General features: G+C 46.4%; 3 non-coding genes across 3 annotated transcripts; 2 read left to right on the plus strand and 1 right to left on the minus strand.

Annotated features, from left to right (window-relative positions):
• Positions 1-411: 411 nt before the first annotated feature.
• trnaa-ugc (transfer RNA alanine (anticodon UGC)) lies at positions 412-483 on the plus strand. Its single transcript has one exon. It is a non-coding gene; the product is annotated as a tRNA-Ala (tRNA).
• A 5,158-nt stretch (positions 484-5,641) lies between these two features.
• Positions 5,642-5,723, plus strand: trnas-cga (transfer RNA serine (anticodon CGA)). The gene has a single exon. It is a non-coding gene; the product is annotated as a tRNA-Ser (tRNA).
• A 1,022-nt stretch (positions 5,724-6,745) lies between these two features.
• trnat-agu (transfer RNA threonine (anticodon AGU)) lies at positions 6,746-6,819 on the minus strand. The gene has a single exon. It is a non-coding gene; the product is annotated as a tRNA-Thr (tRNA).
• Positions 6,820-15,866: the final 9,047 nt, after the last annotated feature.

Here is a 15,866-nt window from a genome sequence, read left to right on the forward strand (position 1 = left end):
CATTAAATTGTCCCGGAGCGGGACTTCATCTCTCGGTCCCCTCAACAGCTCAACTCAAAGCAGCCGCCGACTGAGGGGAATGTGTGACGGTGCAATATCGAGCGAGCAGTCCCAGCTCTTGTTCCTGTTTGACGCTCTGTCATTCTTCCATCTCACTTTATGATTGAGAGGTTGGATTTCAGCCTTGTCACTGACCATTAGCGATTGGGTTTTTTTTATTTCCGCAGACTTTTTTTTTGGAAAGTTCAAAGTAAAGAGGAGCAGAAACCCCGTGAACTGAAGCAGAGGTTGAACATTGTGAACACGCGGGACCGCTGGGCATCTCGATATCCTGGAGAGACGGAGCAGAAAGCTCACGGCTTCACTTCTAAAGTGTCTGCTTGTTTATTTCTCAGGTATTTTTTGACCCGTGGGGATGTAGCTCAGTGGAAGAGCGCATGCTTTGCATGTATGAGGTCCCGGGTTCAATCCCCGGTGTCTCCAAACAAGTTAAATTTAAAATTTTGGATTCAACTGTGAGAATATCATCTGAGACTCGCCTCACATTTGCACACAAGGAGAGACAAGAGTTTCTTCACCTCGCGAAAAACCGAACGCTCCGCACAGAATATAATTCAATGGGAGAGCGCCCACGGTGTTTCAATGGCTCCCATCTCATGGTTGAACAGCTTGCCCAGTGATGGATTATTTCCAGTTTCACAGATTGGGGGGAAGCAGCGGACCGGCGTTCCGACCACAAAGAGGGAAGAATAGTCTGGATGTTGGGAGCTTCATCTTTTCCCAGAAAGTACTGAGCATCTGGAATGTATTCCCGGCTGGTGTGGTGCGTGCTGACCCTCTCTGGTGTGGTGGGTGCTGACTCTCTCTGGTGCGGTGGGTGCTGACCCTCTCTGGTGTGGTGGGTGCTGACCCTCTCTGGTGCGGTGGGTGCTGACCCTCTCTGGTGTGGTGGGCGCTGACTCTCTCTGGTCCGGTGGGTGCTGACTCTCTCTGGTCCGGTGGGTGCTGACCCTCTCTGGTGCGGTGGGTGCTGACCCTCTCTGGTGCGGTGGGTGCTGACTCTCTCTGGTCCGGTGGGCGCTGACTCTCTCTGGTCCGGTGGGTGCTGACCCTCTCTGGTGCGGCGGGTGCTGACCCTCTCTGGTGTGGTGGGTGCTGACCCTCTCCGGTGCGGTGGGTGCTGACCCTCTCCGGTGCGGTGGGTGCTGACTCTCTCCGGTCCGGTGGGTGCTGACCCTCTCTGGTGCGGTGGGTGCTGACCCTCTCTGGTGCGGTGGGTGCTGACTCTCTCTGGTGCGGTGGGTGCTGACTCTCTCTCCGCCTTTTTTCTGGATTTTTTTCTGGTTTGCAACCGCTCCCAGGAGATTCCATGTTCCCGGTGGGTGGGGCTGGTGGTGTGTGTCGGAAGTGTCCAGTCACGATGCTCCAGGCATGTAGGGCAGGATTGATGAACGAGCTGGTCATTTCCTGCCCGTCATGTCCGTCTGTAACCCCAGATCGTCAAGGTGTTTTTAGTGAAGTGATCTTTAAACACAAAATCCTCACCTGGGGCAAGTCCTGCGTCCGTCTGTAGTGAAATGAGATTCAATGCTGTCTGGGCCTCACCTTGTCCTCCTCCTTTTACATTATTATATTGTCCGCACACAGTGATATGTTTGGTTAAGATGAAAATACAAATTATCCGCTCTGGGCTCCTCCAGTCTCTCTGTGTTTCTCTCTCCTCCTAAACTGACTGACTGTCGGATAATAGTAACTGGTGTCCTCTCCATCCCGTTCTCAACACCCAGACACGACTACTTACTGAATAAATTCAACACTCACAGACAGTCCAGTGTCAGACAGTTACAGACGGTTTCTCTCCACCTTTCCTTACAGGACTGGCGAATGATGAATGCCCCGTCAGACCGGTTGATATACAGTAAAAGGGACAGTAACCGTCTCACCAATAGCACCGGAGGTCTGTTCACAGACACAGAATCAGTCTTTCCCTTTCTATCAGTGTGTCTATATTACGCTCAGTAACAGTATCCCGCCTCCTTGTACAGCACGAGGGAGAGAGAAAGATAGACAGACAGAGAGAGACACACAGACAAACAGACACAGTATCAGTCTCACACTTCCCATCAGTGTGTCCGTTTCACACTCAGTAACAATATTCCACCTTCATTTACAGCGCTAGAGAGAGATAAAAACAGACAGGCACAGCATCAGAATTACACTTCCTATCGGTGTCTCTGTATCACTCTCAGTCACAGTATCTCAACTTCATATGCTGCACAAAAGAGAGAGAGAGAGAGAGACTGACCTGTAATGTCCTGTTTACACAGAGTAACAAATTGGAAAATATTTCTTTCCAAATGCTATTCCAAGGTGGAGAGACAGAAGATGCAGTCTCATCTCTCACTGATATTATTTCAGAGACAGACACATTATTAATCCCACTCTCAGGGACAGTGTCACACATTTAACCCTCTCTTGCATGTTGTCCCCTCTGCAATCTTGCAGCTCAGGGCCGTTCTGTATTACTCTCAGTGACCGAGAGTTTCACTCCGATTGAAATAAACTGGGACTGTTGCTGCCTGATATTAATCCTACACGGTCCCAGCAAATCCACCGACTCCCACTTTCCTCCCCCGTTTCTCCAGGATTGGTTTGAGGAATCCTCCCTCCAGTTTCGGAGTCAAACGTCACTTTATCAGTAAGGGAGCCAAGAATGAACAGAACCCATTGGCTCATTCCACAGCCGCTCACTTTATCTCTGAAAGACTCTTTCCCATCAAAAGAGCCCGAGAGAAACAGCAGGGATGGAAACCTCGAGTTTAATAGTTGGAGATTGTAAAGTCAGTCTGGATTCCAGCGTTAGGCACTGGTGGAATCCCATCTGTTTCCCATTCTGGTGCCTGTTCCTGCACTGCCTGTGGAGCCCATTCCCTCTGACCTTTCCCCCAGACCCACTTCCTTTGCTCAGACAGGCGGGAATGGAGAGATCACGGCCCCCGGGGGAAGGGAGCAAAGAGCAGCCTCATTACAGCAGCTCATCGCTCCGGGACCGTGTCCGCAGATGGGCTCAGAGATCGGCATTGAGTCCGGGGGAAGGGCAGGGGGAGTCCGGGGGCTGTTTGTAAGAGGCGGAGTGGATCAGGAACTGGTCCCGGAACATGGAGTGAGAGGGGGGGAACGGAGAGGTCATTCTCGGGCTGTGTGTGGACAGGGTGTGTCCAGGGGAAGGGAGAGAGAATGGGAAGAACCTGCTATTAAAACCATTGCTGCTTTCACTCCCCAAACCAGGAGTGAATGGTCCTGGTTTAGTTCCAGTCTCACCCTGTTTATTGTTATTGGACAGTGAAGAGTGGAAACAGAGCCGGACAGTAAGGATGTGGGGAGTTATACAAAGAGCATCTATTGCAGGCATCAGGTGAGAAGTGTGAAGGACACAATTTAAACAGCGGCTGTTTATTTTCGGTTGAACGGTTAGTCCCATGGGAGAGGGGATGAGAAACCTGACCTGGACAAAGGTCCCTGCCCCATCGGGTAGTCCCATTCATGGATCAGTGCAGGGGTTGGGTTGTGTCTGGATGTCACGAAATTGTTGTAAAACAGCCCAACACACCTGGTGTGCAGAAGCTGAGTGCTGCAGTGGAGTCAGACACTGACACTGTTTGTATCACTGGTTTTCATTTGTGGATATTCAAAATGATCATTAGCAGAGATATTAAACTGATCACTTTTCCATTTTCAACCTCACCGTTTCTTGGGTTACAAGAGATCATTTTCTTTCCACAGGCGAATCCTTGAATGATCCAGAATGAATGTGATGTTTCCTCCACCCGAGGCACAAGGAGGAGTGCAGCCAGCTCCTTCTCACACACAGGAGGTACATTATCACCCACAGAGCACAGAGACACAGACAGGTCATCAGTTCCACAGTCTCAGACAGCAGAAGTAGTCAGTCCCACACTGATCCCAAGTTCCAGAGACACACTTTCAATCCAACATTCAAACAGAGCGGGTGAGGCAGACACTGTTCCATTTGCCCCGAACTCAGTCCCGCTGACAGGTCGATACAAAAATCCCAGTCCAAAATCACACTCTCAGATTGTCAATCTCACAATCGGGCAACATAGCTAGGAATTAAATACCAGAGAGAAATCACACATGGTATCCGATTGAAAGGGACAGAATGAATCCCAATAATGTACCTGAGATTCCAATTGAATACTATCCCAGAACTCTCACACACATGACTTTAATACATGCAATATCCATTCGAAAAGTGAACCATTTGCTACAAATTGCAAACAAATCCAAACCTCACGTACAGTATCGATTGAGAAATACTGAAATATAGTAAACCTGAGAAACAAATTAGATTCCTGTTCAGAATGCACTCGTAGAATGAAATTTAAAGATACAGTATCAATTCTATTAGTGCAGACATTATATACCAGTCCAAAAATCTCATACAATATTAGACTGAAAGATACAGTATCAATTCCATTTCTACAGACTGATCTACACATTACAAACCAATTCAAAAATGTCACCTTATCCGTTTGAAAGATTCATTATCATCCACAATCGTACTCACAGAGATGCAGATTTAATAGTGGTCCAAAAAGCACACAAATTATCTGATTAAAACCTCCAACATTAAAGCCTAAAGTTCGTCCATATTTACAAATTAAATAAGGAGTAAAACTCTTCAAACATTAAGATATTAAAGCTGAAGTATTGAACGCAATAATGTAATCTGAGAGAATAATTACGTACAGATACAGAATGAAACTCACATTCAGATACAGTACCAGAGACACACAGACACAGAATGAATCCAACACTCACAGATACAGAAGGAATCCCAAACTCACATACAGTACTAGAGACTGACAGACACAGAGTTAATCCCACACTCTCATCAAGTACCAGGGACTGATAGGTACAGTATGAATCCCACACTAACATGCAGTATGAGTAACTGCATATTTAGGATGAATTCAACTCCCACATACAGTACTGGGGACTGTATATAAAGAATGATTCCCACACTCACATGGAGAAACAGAGATTGACAGATACCGAAAGAATCCCACACTAACACACAGTATGAGAGACTGCATATAAAGAATGAATCACAAACTCTCACACACACTGCTGACAAGATAGAGAATCAATCCCAAGTTCACACACAGTATCAGTGAGTGACAGATACAGAATGAATCCCACACTAACATACAGTACCAGAGACTGACAGATACAGAATGAATCCCACACTCACACACAGTACCAGAGACTGAGAGATACAGAATGAATCCCACTAAACTATCAGGGAATAAGCACAGACCAGGGATCAGGGCCTTTACCCAGTAAACTATCAGGGAATCAGCACAGACCAGGGATCAGGGCCTTTACCCAGTAAACTATCAGAGAATCAGCACAGACCAGGGATCAGGGCCTTTCCCCAGTAAACTATCAGGGAATCAGCACAGACCGGGGATCAGGGCCTTTACCCAGTAAACTATCAGAGAGTCAGCACAGACCAGGGATCAGGGCCTTTCACCTGTCGGAGAGAACATTGTATCACAGATCGCTTGTGATAAACCGACACATTCTGATTTACAGCCGTGCATAACAGATGTTTGTAGCTGCGATGGCCGAGTGGTTAAGGCGTTGGACTCGAAATCCCCTGGGGATTTCCTGCGTACGTTCGAATCCTCCTCGCAGCGCTACTTCTTAAAGTTATGTTTACTGCTCAAATAACGATGAACTGGAGTTGACGAACCGCATTCCCTCTCTCAGAGAGACTCTCCAGCGCGGCTCATGCTTTTAATTCGGAGCCCAATGGTCTCTTGCAAAATTGCAAGACACGTGAAGGAATCTCTCCCAAGCTCCATCTTAAATTCTGCCCGTTCGCAGAACTTGACATTGATCCTATTTCTTCCTATACTTTGATCCCACCTTGTCTCTGTCTCTTGACTCTCCGTGTTTTTCCCTCATGGACTTCTCAGGCTTCGTTGAACGGCCACGGATGATCGAACCTGGAACACCGGCAGTGAAGGGTAAAGATGGAAAGACTGAGACGGGGGGAGTGGCGAGAGGGTGGATTTGGAATTCCTGAGCGACCGCACTGCGCATTTTCCAGATCTGCTTGGAGCACCAATCCCTTCAATTCATCACTTACAGGGACAATTCGATTCGCGGTTTCTTTTCCCTGAGCTTGGCGAGATCTTAAAAATTGAAAGCGACCAATATCAGAGCGAACCTCGTCACCGACATGATCACAGATACAGAGCGGCCACACTCTACTTCAGTGAGGGGAAAACCCAGAGCGGTTTCAAGGTTGAATGTAATTGGAAGCAAAGCTCGTTCAATGAAAGTGCAGGTCATTGAGGTGCCTTTAAAGTCCTGATTGTTTGAACTGAATTTCTTTCAAAAGCGCTTGAGATTCAGGTGGAGTGATTTGGGGACTCCTTTTCCCTCTTCGCAAAACTTTGAACTGCAGATCAAGATCCAAAGTCCAGGGCTAAATTAGGGTTTCTCCAGGGTATGAAACATCGAATCAAGAATTATACCCCGACCTCAACGAGCCCAGAAATAAGAACGTGTCACGGACACATTCCATGAGAGGGCTGTCTGAATGATGAAAAGGCATTTTTGAAAAGACCTCCTGATCAGTTCCGTGTTGGATCCTGAACAAAACACAGCACTGTGTGCTTCTCAAATTCACTAAACACCACGAATTACACAAAGGCACCGCTGGGAGTTGAACCCAGGATCTCCTGTTTACTAGACAGGTGCTTTAACCAACTAAGCCACGGTGCCAAGTCATGGTCCTGTTTCCCACCTCCTCTCATTAATATCTATCAGCTACACGTCACATTCTGTTGTGGGTTCAGACTGTTTGATCTTTGTCGATTTCACTTGCCCGTTTCCCTGTGAATCCCGATACTGACTGCGTTTCAAGCTGTGTTTATCTTTCTGTGTCCATCAGTGCTTTGATACACGAATGAATATTTGTGCTTGTGTTTGTTTGTTACTTTAAATAAATTAGGGATGGACAATTCTCGCTCTGACACTGAAGAACTAATTGAACAAATTTCACAGTGAAGTGTTGTTTATTGTGGTGCTGAAACTAAAAAAAATCGTAAAAGGTGCAAAGAGGGAAAACGAGAAAAACTTGTGAGTGAAATTAAGGACAACTTTCAAGGTTTTTACACGTATATTAAGAGAAAGAAGGGTGACTAAGAGTAATGTGGGCCCCTTAAAGACAGATGGAGGTGATATTGTAATTGAAAATCAGGAAATGGCAGACTTGCGAAATACTCACAGAAAAGCATGAGGATAATATAACAGAGACACGAGGAAAACTGAAAATAAATCAAGGGGATTCAGTGTTAGTAAAATAATGGTAATGGAGAAAATAATTAGACTAAAGATAGACAAATCTCCAGGACCTGATGTTTACCATCCCAGGGGACGAAGGGGAATAGGTGAGGAAATTGTACATGCTTTAGTCATGATCGTTCAAAACTCTCTTGATTCAGGAATTGTTCCATGGATTGAAAAAATTCAAATGTCATTCCATTAATTAGGAAAGGTAGGAGAGATAAAACAGGAAATTTTCGACCTATTAGTCTGACGTCTGTTGTGGGGAAGTTACCAGAATCTGTTATTAGGGAAAGAATGACTGAGCACTTGGATAAACATGAATTGATCAGAGAGAGCCAGCATGGATTTGTAAAGTGTAAGTCTAACGAAAATAGTTGAACTTTTTGAAGATGTAACTAACGTGGTAAATGATGGAGTGTCTATGGGGGTTATGTGTATATTGACTTCCAGAGGCATTCGTTAAGGTTTAACATCAGAGACTGTTCTCATTTCTGTTGACATGTGGAATTCAAAGCGACCCATTGACATGGGGAGGGAGTTAGTTTGGAGGTAGGAGACAGAGAGTAGGGTTAATGGGTATGTACTCAAATTGACAGGATGTGATTCGTGGTGTCCCCCAGGGATCTGTTTTAATGAGGCAGATAAAGGAATAGAGAGCGGTATATCCAGGTTTGTTGATGACACCAAGTTAGGAGGCACAGTGAGTAGTGTAGATGGGAGCATAAAGTTGTAAAAGGAAATTGATAGATTCAGTGAGTTGGTAAAACTGTGTCAGATGGAGCTTACATAGAATTACATAGAATGTACATCACAGAAACAGGCAATTCGGCCCAACTAGACTATACCGGTGTTTATGCTGCAGACGAGCCTCCTCCAACCCCTCTTCATCGAACTCGATGAGCAAACACGAATATTCCTTTCTCCTCCATGTGTTTATCTCACTTCACCGTAAATGCATCCATGATATTCGCCTTAACTACTCCTTGTGGGAGCGAGCTGCACATTCTAACGCCTCTCTGGATAAATATGTTTCTCTTGAATGCCAGATTGGATTTATTGATGACTATTATATTCATGGCCCTAAGTTCTGACGTCCCCACTCCCAATTCAGATATGCCACTTTGGATGCTGTTGGGGGGGATGACTTATCAGGGGAAGGCAGCAGCAGCCAACTTCCTGGCACCACGGGTAGCTCTGCTGCACAGGCTGGGAGGAAAAAGAGTGGCAGAGCTATAGTGATAGGGGACTCAATTGTAAGGGGAATAGACAGGCGTTTCTGCGGCCGCAACCGAGACTCCAGGATGGTGTGTTGCCTCCCTGGTGCAAGGATCAAGGATGTCTCGGAGCGGCTACAGAACATTTTGGAGGGGGAGGGCGAACAGCCAGCTGTCGTGGTGCACATCGGCACCAACGATATAGGTAAAAAAGGGGATGAGGTCCTAAAAGCAGAATATAGGGAGTTAGGAGGTAAATTAAAAAATAGGACCTCAAAGGTAGTAATCTCAGGATTGCTGCCAGTGCCACGTGCTAGTCAGAGTAGAAATAGGAGGATATTTCAAATGAATACGTGGCTAGAGGAATGGTGCAAGGGGGAGGGATTCAAATCCCTGGGACACTGGAAACGGTTCTGGGGGAGGTGGGACCAGTACAAACCGGACGGTCTGCACCTGGGCAGGGCCGGGACCGCTGTCCTAGGAGGAGTGTTTGCTAGTGCTGTTGGGGAGGGTTTAAACTAAAGTGGCAGGGGGTTGGGAACCTGAGCAGGGAGAGAGAGGAAAGCGTAACAGGAAGGGACAGAAGGTATGGAGTAATAGGTAAAGTGTTAAAAAAGGAAAAAGCAGGAACTAAGCGTCACAAAACAGATTTGAAAGTTCTTTATCTGAATGCACGTAGCATTCGTAATAAAATGGACGAGTTAACGGCACAAATAACTACGTATGGGTATGATCTTGTGGCCATTACAGAAACATGGCTGCAGGGTGACAACGACTGAGAATTAAATATGCCAGGGTATTTAACAATCAGGAAGGACAGGCAGGAAGGAAGGGGAGGTGGGGTGGCTATGTTAATAAAGGAAGGAATCACTGTAATACAGAGAAATGATATTGGGACAAAGCATCAAGATAATGAAACAGTTTGGGTGGAGATAAGGAATAATAAGGGAAAAAAAACATTAGTGGGCGTAGTATATAGGCCTCCTAATAGTTGCAACTCTGCTGGAAGAAGTATTAATCAGGAGATAGTCGGGGCATGTAATAAGGGAACAGCCATAATTATGGGGGATTTTAATTATCATATTAACTGGACAAATCAAATTGGGCAGAGCAGCCTTGAGGACGAGTTCATTGAGTGCATCAGGGATGGATTTCTTGAGCAGTATGTAACTGATCCTACAAGGGGGCAGGCAACCTTGGACCTGGTCCTGTGTAATGAGTCAGGATTAATTAATAATGTCCTAGTTAAGGATCCCCTTGGAACGAGCGACCACAACATGGTTGAATTCCATATCCAATTAGAGGGTGAGAAGGTTGATTCTCAAACAAGCGTACTGAGCTTGAATAAAGGAGACTATGATGGTATGAGAGCGGAATTGATTAAAGTGGACTGGGAAAATCGATTAAAGGGTAAGACGGTACATGAGCAGTGGTGTTCATTTAGGGAGTTATTTTACAACTTTCAAAATAAATATATTCCACTGAGGAAAAAAGGGTGTAAAAGAAATGACAGCCACCCGTGGCTAAGTAAAGAAATCAAGGATAGTATCCGACTAAAAACAAGAACATATAAGGTAGCCAAACTTAGTGGGAGGATAGAAGATTGGGAATTCTTCAAAAGACAGCAAAAAGTAACTAAAGGATTGATTAAGAAAGGGAAGTTAGATTATGAAAAGAAATTAGCAAAAAATATAAAAACAGATAGCAAGAGTTTCTATAGTTATATAAAAAGAAAAAGGGTGGCTAAGGCAAACATAGGTCCCTTAGAGGATGAGACCGGGAAATTAATGGTGGGAAACATGGAGATGGCAAAAATGCTGAACAAATATTTTGTTTCAGTCTTTACAGTAGAGGACACTAAGAATATCCCAACACTGGACAAACAGGGGACTCTCGGGGGGGAGGAGCTAAATACGATTAAATTCACTCAAGAGATGGTACTCAGTAAAATAATGGGACTCAAGGCGGATAAATCCCCTGGACCTGATGGCTTCCATCCTAGGGTCTTGAGGGAAGTGGCAGTAGGGATTGTGGATGCTTTGGTGATAGTTTTCCAAAATTCCCTGGACTCAGGAGAGGTCCCGGCAGATTGGAAAACTGCTAATGTAACACCGTTATTTAAAAAGGGTAGTAGGCAGAAGGCTGGAAATTATAGGCCAGTTAGCTTAACATCTGTGGTGGGTAAAATTTTGGAGTCTATTATTAAGGAGACAGTAACGGAACATTTAGATAAGCATAATTTAATAGGACAAAGTCAGCATGGCTTTATGAAGGGGAAGTCATGTCTGACAAATTTGCTTGAGTTCTTCGAGGATATAACGTATAGGGTGGATAAAGGGGAACCAGTGGACGTAGTGTATTTAGACTTCCAGAAGGCATTCGACAAGGTGCCACATAAAAGATTATTACTTAAGATAAAAAATCACGGGATTGGGGGTAATATTCTGGCATGGGTGGAGGATTGGTTATCAAACAGGAAGCAGAGAGTTGGGATAAATGGTTCATTTTCGGACTGGCAACCAGTAACCAGTGGTGTTCCACAGGGGTCGGTGCTGGGTCCCCAACTCTTTACAATCTATATTAACGATTTGGAGGAGGGGACCGAGTGCAACATATCAAAATTTGCAGATGATACAAAGATGGGAGGGAAAGTAGAGAGTGAGGAGGACATAAAAAACCTGCAAGGGGATATAGACAGGCTGGGTGAGTGGGCGGAGATTTGGCAGATGCAATATAATATTGGAAAATGTGAGGTTATGCACTTTGGCAGGAAAAATCAGAGAGCAAGTTATTTTCTTAATGGCGAGAGACTGGAAAGTACTGCAGTACAAAGGGATCTGGGGGTCCTAGTGCAAGAAAATCAAAAAGTTGGTATGCAGGTGCAGCAGGTGATCAAGAAAGCCAACGGAATGTTGGCTTTTATTGCTAGGGGGATAGAATATAAAAACAAGGAGGTATTGCTGCAGTTATATAAGGTATTGGTGAGACCGCACCTGGAATACTGCATACAGTTTTGGTCTCCATACTTAAGAAAAGACATACTTGCTCTCGAGGCAGTACAAAGAAGGTTCACTCGGTTAATCCCGGGGATGAGGGGGCGGACATATGAGGAGAGGTTGAGTAGATTGGGACTCTACTCATTGGAGTTCAGAAGAATGAGAGGCGATCTTATTGAAACATATAAGATTGTGAAGGGTCTTGATCGGGTGGATGCAGTAAGGATGTTCCCAAAGATGGGTGAAACTAGAACTAGGGGGCATAATCTTAGAATAAGGGGCTGCTCTTTCAAAACTGAGATGAGGAGAAACTTCTTCACTCAGAGGGTGGTAGGTCTGTGGAATTTGCTGCCCCAGGAAGCTGTGGAAGCTACATCATTAGATAAATTTAAAACAGAAATAGACAGTTTCCTCGAAGTAAAGGGAATTAGGGGTTATGGGGAGCGGGCAGGAAATTGGACATGAAGCTGAGTTCGGATCGGTCAATGCCCTGTGGGTGGCGGAGAGGGCCCAGGGGCTATGTGGCCGGGTCCTGCTCCGACTTCTTGTGTTCTTTAGATTTGTGGTTGGGATCAGATCAGCCATGATCTTATTGAATGGCGGAGCAGGCTCGAGGGGCCGATTGGCCTACTCCTGCTCCAATTTCTTATGTTCTTATGTTCTTATCCCAGGCTCTTACATTAGGTTTAGACCCTCACCTGGTTTAAAATCGGTCACTCACTGATATAAATAAACCAGGAACAATCCCGAAACCTCAGCGGGGATATTTGTTCCGATACTTAGTGACCGGCTCGTTCGACCTGCTCATTTCGTGAACTCGCTGGTGTCTCAGCACGTGTGATGACTGAGTGAATCCCTTCCCACGCACGGAGCAGGTGAACAGTCTCTTAACCAATGGGCATGCGTTGATGTGTCAGCAGTTCATTTCTGCTTTTAAGCTCTTCTCACAGTCACTGCATTAAAAGGTGACTCAATAGTGTGAACAAGTTAATGTTTCAGAAGGTGGGATGATCGAGTGAATCTCTTCCCACACACGGAGCAGGTGAAAAGTCTCTCCCCAGTGTGAGTGCGTCGATGTCTCAGCAGTTCGTTTCTGATTTTAAATCTCTTCCCACAGTCAGAACATTTAAAGGTCACTCAGTGTGAACTCGCTGGTGTTTCAGCAGGGTGGATGACCAAGCGAATCCCTTCCCACACACGGAGCAGGTGAACGGCCCCTCCCCAGTGTGAGTGCGTTGGTGTGTCAGCAGATTAAATTTGCTTTTAAACCTCTTCTCACAGTCAGAACATTTAAAAGATCTCTCATCAGTGTGAAGTCGCTGGTGTCTCAGCAGGTTGGATGACTGAGTGAATCCCTTCCCACACACGGAGCAGGTGAACGGCCTCTCCCCAGTGTGAACTCGCTGGTGTTTCAGCAGGCTCGATGAATCAGCGAATCCCTTCCCACACACGGAGCAGGTGAACGGCCTCTCCCCAGTGTGAACTCGCTGGTGTTTCAGCAGGTTCGATGAATGAGCGAATCCCTTCCCACACACGGAGCAGGTGAACGGCCTCTCCCCAGTGTGAACTCGCTGGTGTGACAGAAAGTGTGATGACTGAGTGAATCCATTCCCACACACGGAGCAGGTGAACGGCCTCTCCCCAGTGTGAATGCGTTGGTGTTTCAGCAGTTCAATTTTGCTTTTAAAGCTCTTCTCACAGTCAGAACATTTAAAAGGTCTCTCATCAGTGTGAACTCGCTGGTGTGTCAGCAGGTTGGATGACTGAGTGAATCCCTTCCCACACATGGAGCAGGAGAACGGCCTCTCCCCATTGTGAACTCGCTGGTGTGTCAGCAAGGTGGATGAATGAGCGAATCCCTTCCCACACACTGAGCAAGTGAACGGCCTCTTCCCAGTGTGAACTCGCTGGTGTGACAGAAAGTGTGATGACCGAGCGAATCCCTTCCCACACACGGAGCAGGTGAACGGCCTCTCCCCATTGTGAACTCGCTGGTGTGTCAGCAGGTTGGATGACTGAGTGAATCCCTTCCCACACACGGAGCAGGTGAACGGCCTCTCCCCAGTGTGACTGCGTCGATGAGTTTCCAGCTCTGAAGGGTAACTGAATCCCTTCCCACAGTCCCCACATTTGCACGGTTTCTCCGTGGTCCGTGTGTCCGTGTGTCTCTCCAGGTTGGATGATCAGTTGAAGCCTCGTCCACACACAGAACACGTGTACGGTTTCTCCCCGCTGTGAACGGTGCGATGTTTTTTCTGGCTGTGTAACTGGTTAAAGCTCTTTCCACAGACAGTGCACTGGAACACTCTCACTCGGGTGTGTGTGTCTCGGTGCTTTTCCACTCACACTGATGTTTGAAATCTTCTCCCACAGATAGAACAGACAAACATTTCTCCTTCCACATTCAAAGGCCGACGATATTCAGGTCCTGATGAATCGAGTGACTCTGTCAGATCTTGACGTGATCTTTGGTTTGAGTATCCCTCTGTAAATCCTCCCCTGTAAAAGGAGTTCATAAAAGTTATCACTGGAAGTACAGGATGGAAATTCAGATCAGATAACTCTACTTTCTATGGAACATTATTTCCTCTCTCATTCCTCAAAGCTGAAAATCCCCTGTCCCACACACTCTCCCTCCTCCCTGTGCTGAAATCCAAACCCATCGCATCATCTTTCAGTGGCCCGAAACCATGAGTGAAAGGGTGAGAGAGTGTGAGAGAGTGAGTGTGAGAGAGTGAATGTGAGAGAGAGTGTGAGAGAGAGACAGTGTGAGAGAGTGAATGTGAGTACAGCAGTGGGCTCAGTGTGGAGAATGAAGTGGGGCAGGTGGAGCCTATTTCAGTGGGGCAGCAGTGATCATAATTTCATTCGGTTTAGAACAGTTATGGAAAAGGACAGGGGACAGTCAAATGTGAAAATTCTTAACTGGATGAGGGCTAATTTCATGAGTTAAAAAGGGATCTTGTCCAGGTGGATTGGAATCAAAAATTGGCAGGCAGAACAGTAATTGAACAGTGGGAGGCCTTCAAGGAGGAGTGGGTTTGGGTACAGAGTAGACAGATTCCCACGAGGAGGAAAGGAACAGCATCCAAAGCTCGAGCTCCCTGGATGACTGAAGATATGGAGATCACCATTTCTCCTTCATTTACAGACGCTCCCTGACCGATCACCATTTCTCCTTCATTTACAGACGCTCCCTGACCGATCACCATTTCTCCTTCATTTACAGACGCTCCCTGACCGATCACCATTTCTCCTTCATTTACAGACGCTCCCTGACCGATCACCATTTCTCCTTCATTTGCAGACGCTCCCTGATTCGATGAGTCACGAGGTTTGACGCTGACACTGCGCATGCTCGGAGGCCGCGGGCCGTGTGTTGAGTTTCGGGTCTGATCTAAACCGGAGCCCCCGGAGTGTAGAGAGAGAGAGGAGAATGTTCACTGTTTGATATTCGGGCCCGGGGCCGCACTCGGGGTTTGTGAAGCCCCCGCCCCCTCCCCCGGGGTTTATTAACCCGCTCCCCCCGCCCATCTCTCACCTGTTGCCGACACGATCTCGGCCTCACTCCCCGCCCGCCGCGCATGCTCAGCTCACACTGCCCGGGTGATTGACGGGAGCTCCGGACCAATAGGAAGAGCGGAGAGGGGCTGGAGGACCGAGAGGGCGGTTGGTCCTCCAACCAATGGGAGTGGGTGAGGGGCGGGACTTGCGGCACCGAGTGGGCGGGGCTGAGCCCGGATCTCCCTCATTGGCTGAAACTCTGCATCAATTTTAAACCTGATTGATGTCAAACTCGAGGGAAAAACTGGACTTTAATAAAGGACAAAGAGGAGGGAATATTGGAGGGAATAACACAGTGTAGGGATAAAATGGATTAATTCAGGACAGACAGCAGGGATTATTGGAGGGAATAACACAGTGTAGGGATAAAATGGATTAATTCAGGACAGACAGCAGGGAATATTGGAGGGAATAACACAGTGTAGGGATAAAATGGATTAATTCAGGACAGACAGCAGGGATTATTGGAGGGAATAACACAGTGTAGGGATAAAATGGATTAATTCAGGACAGACAGCAGGGAATATTGGAGGGAATAACACAGTGTAGGGATAAAATGGATTAATTCAGGACAGACAGCAGGGATTATTGGAGGGAATAACACAGTGTAGGGATAAAATGGATTAATTCAGGACAGACAGCAGGGAATATTGGAGGGAATAACACAGTGTAGGGATAAAATGGATTAATTCAGGACAGACAGCAG

The sequence above is a fragment of the Heptranchias perlo genome, unplaced genomic scaffold (assembly GCF_035084215.1).
Source record: "Heptranchias perlo isolate sHepPer1 unplaced genomic scaffold, sHepPer1.hap1 HAP1_SCAFFOLD_538, whole genome shotgun sequence".
In the NCBI taxonomy this organism is placed as follows: Eukaryota; Metazoa; Chordata; class Chondrichthyes; order Hexanchiformes; family Hexanchidae; genus Heptranchias; species Heptranchias perlo.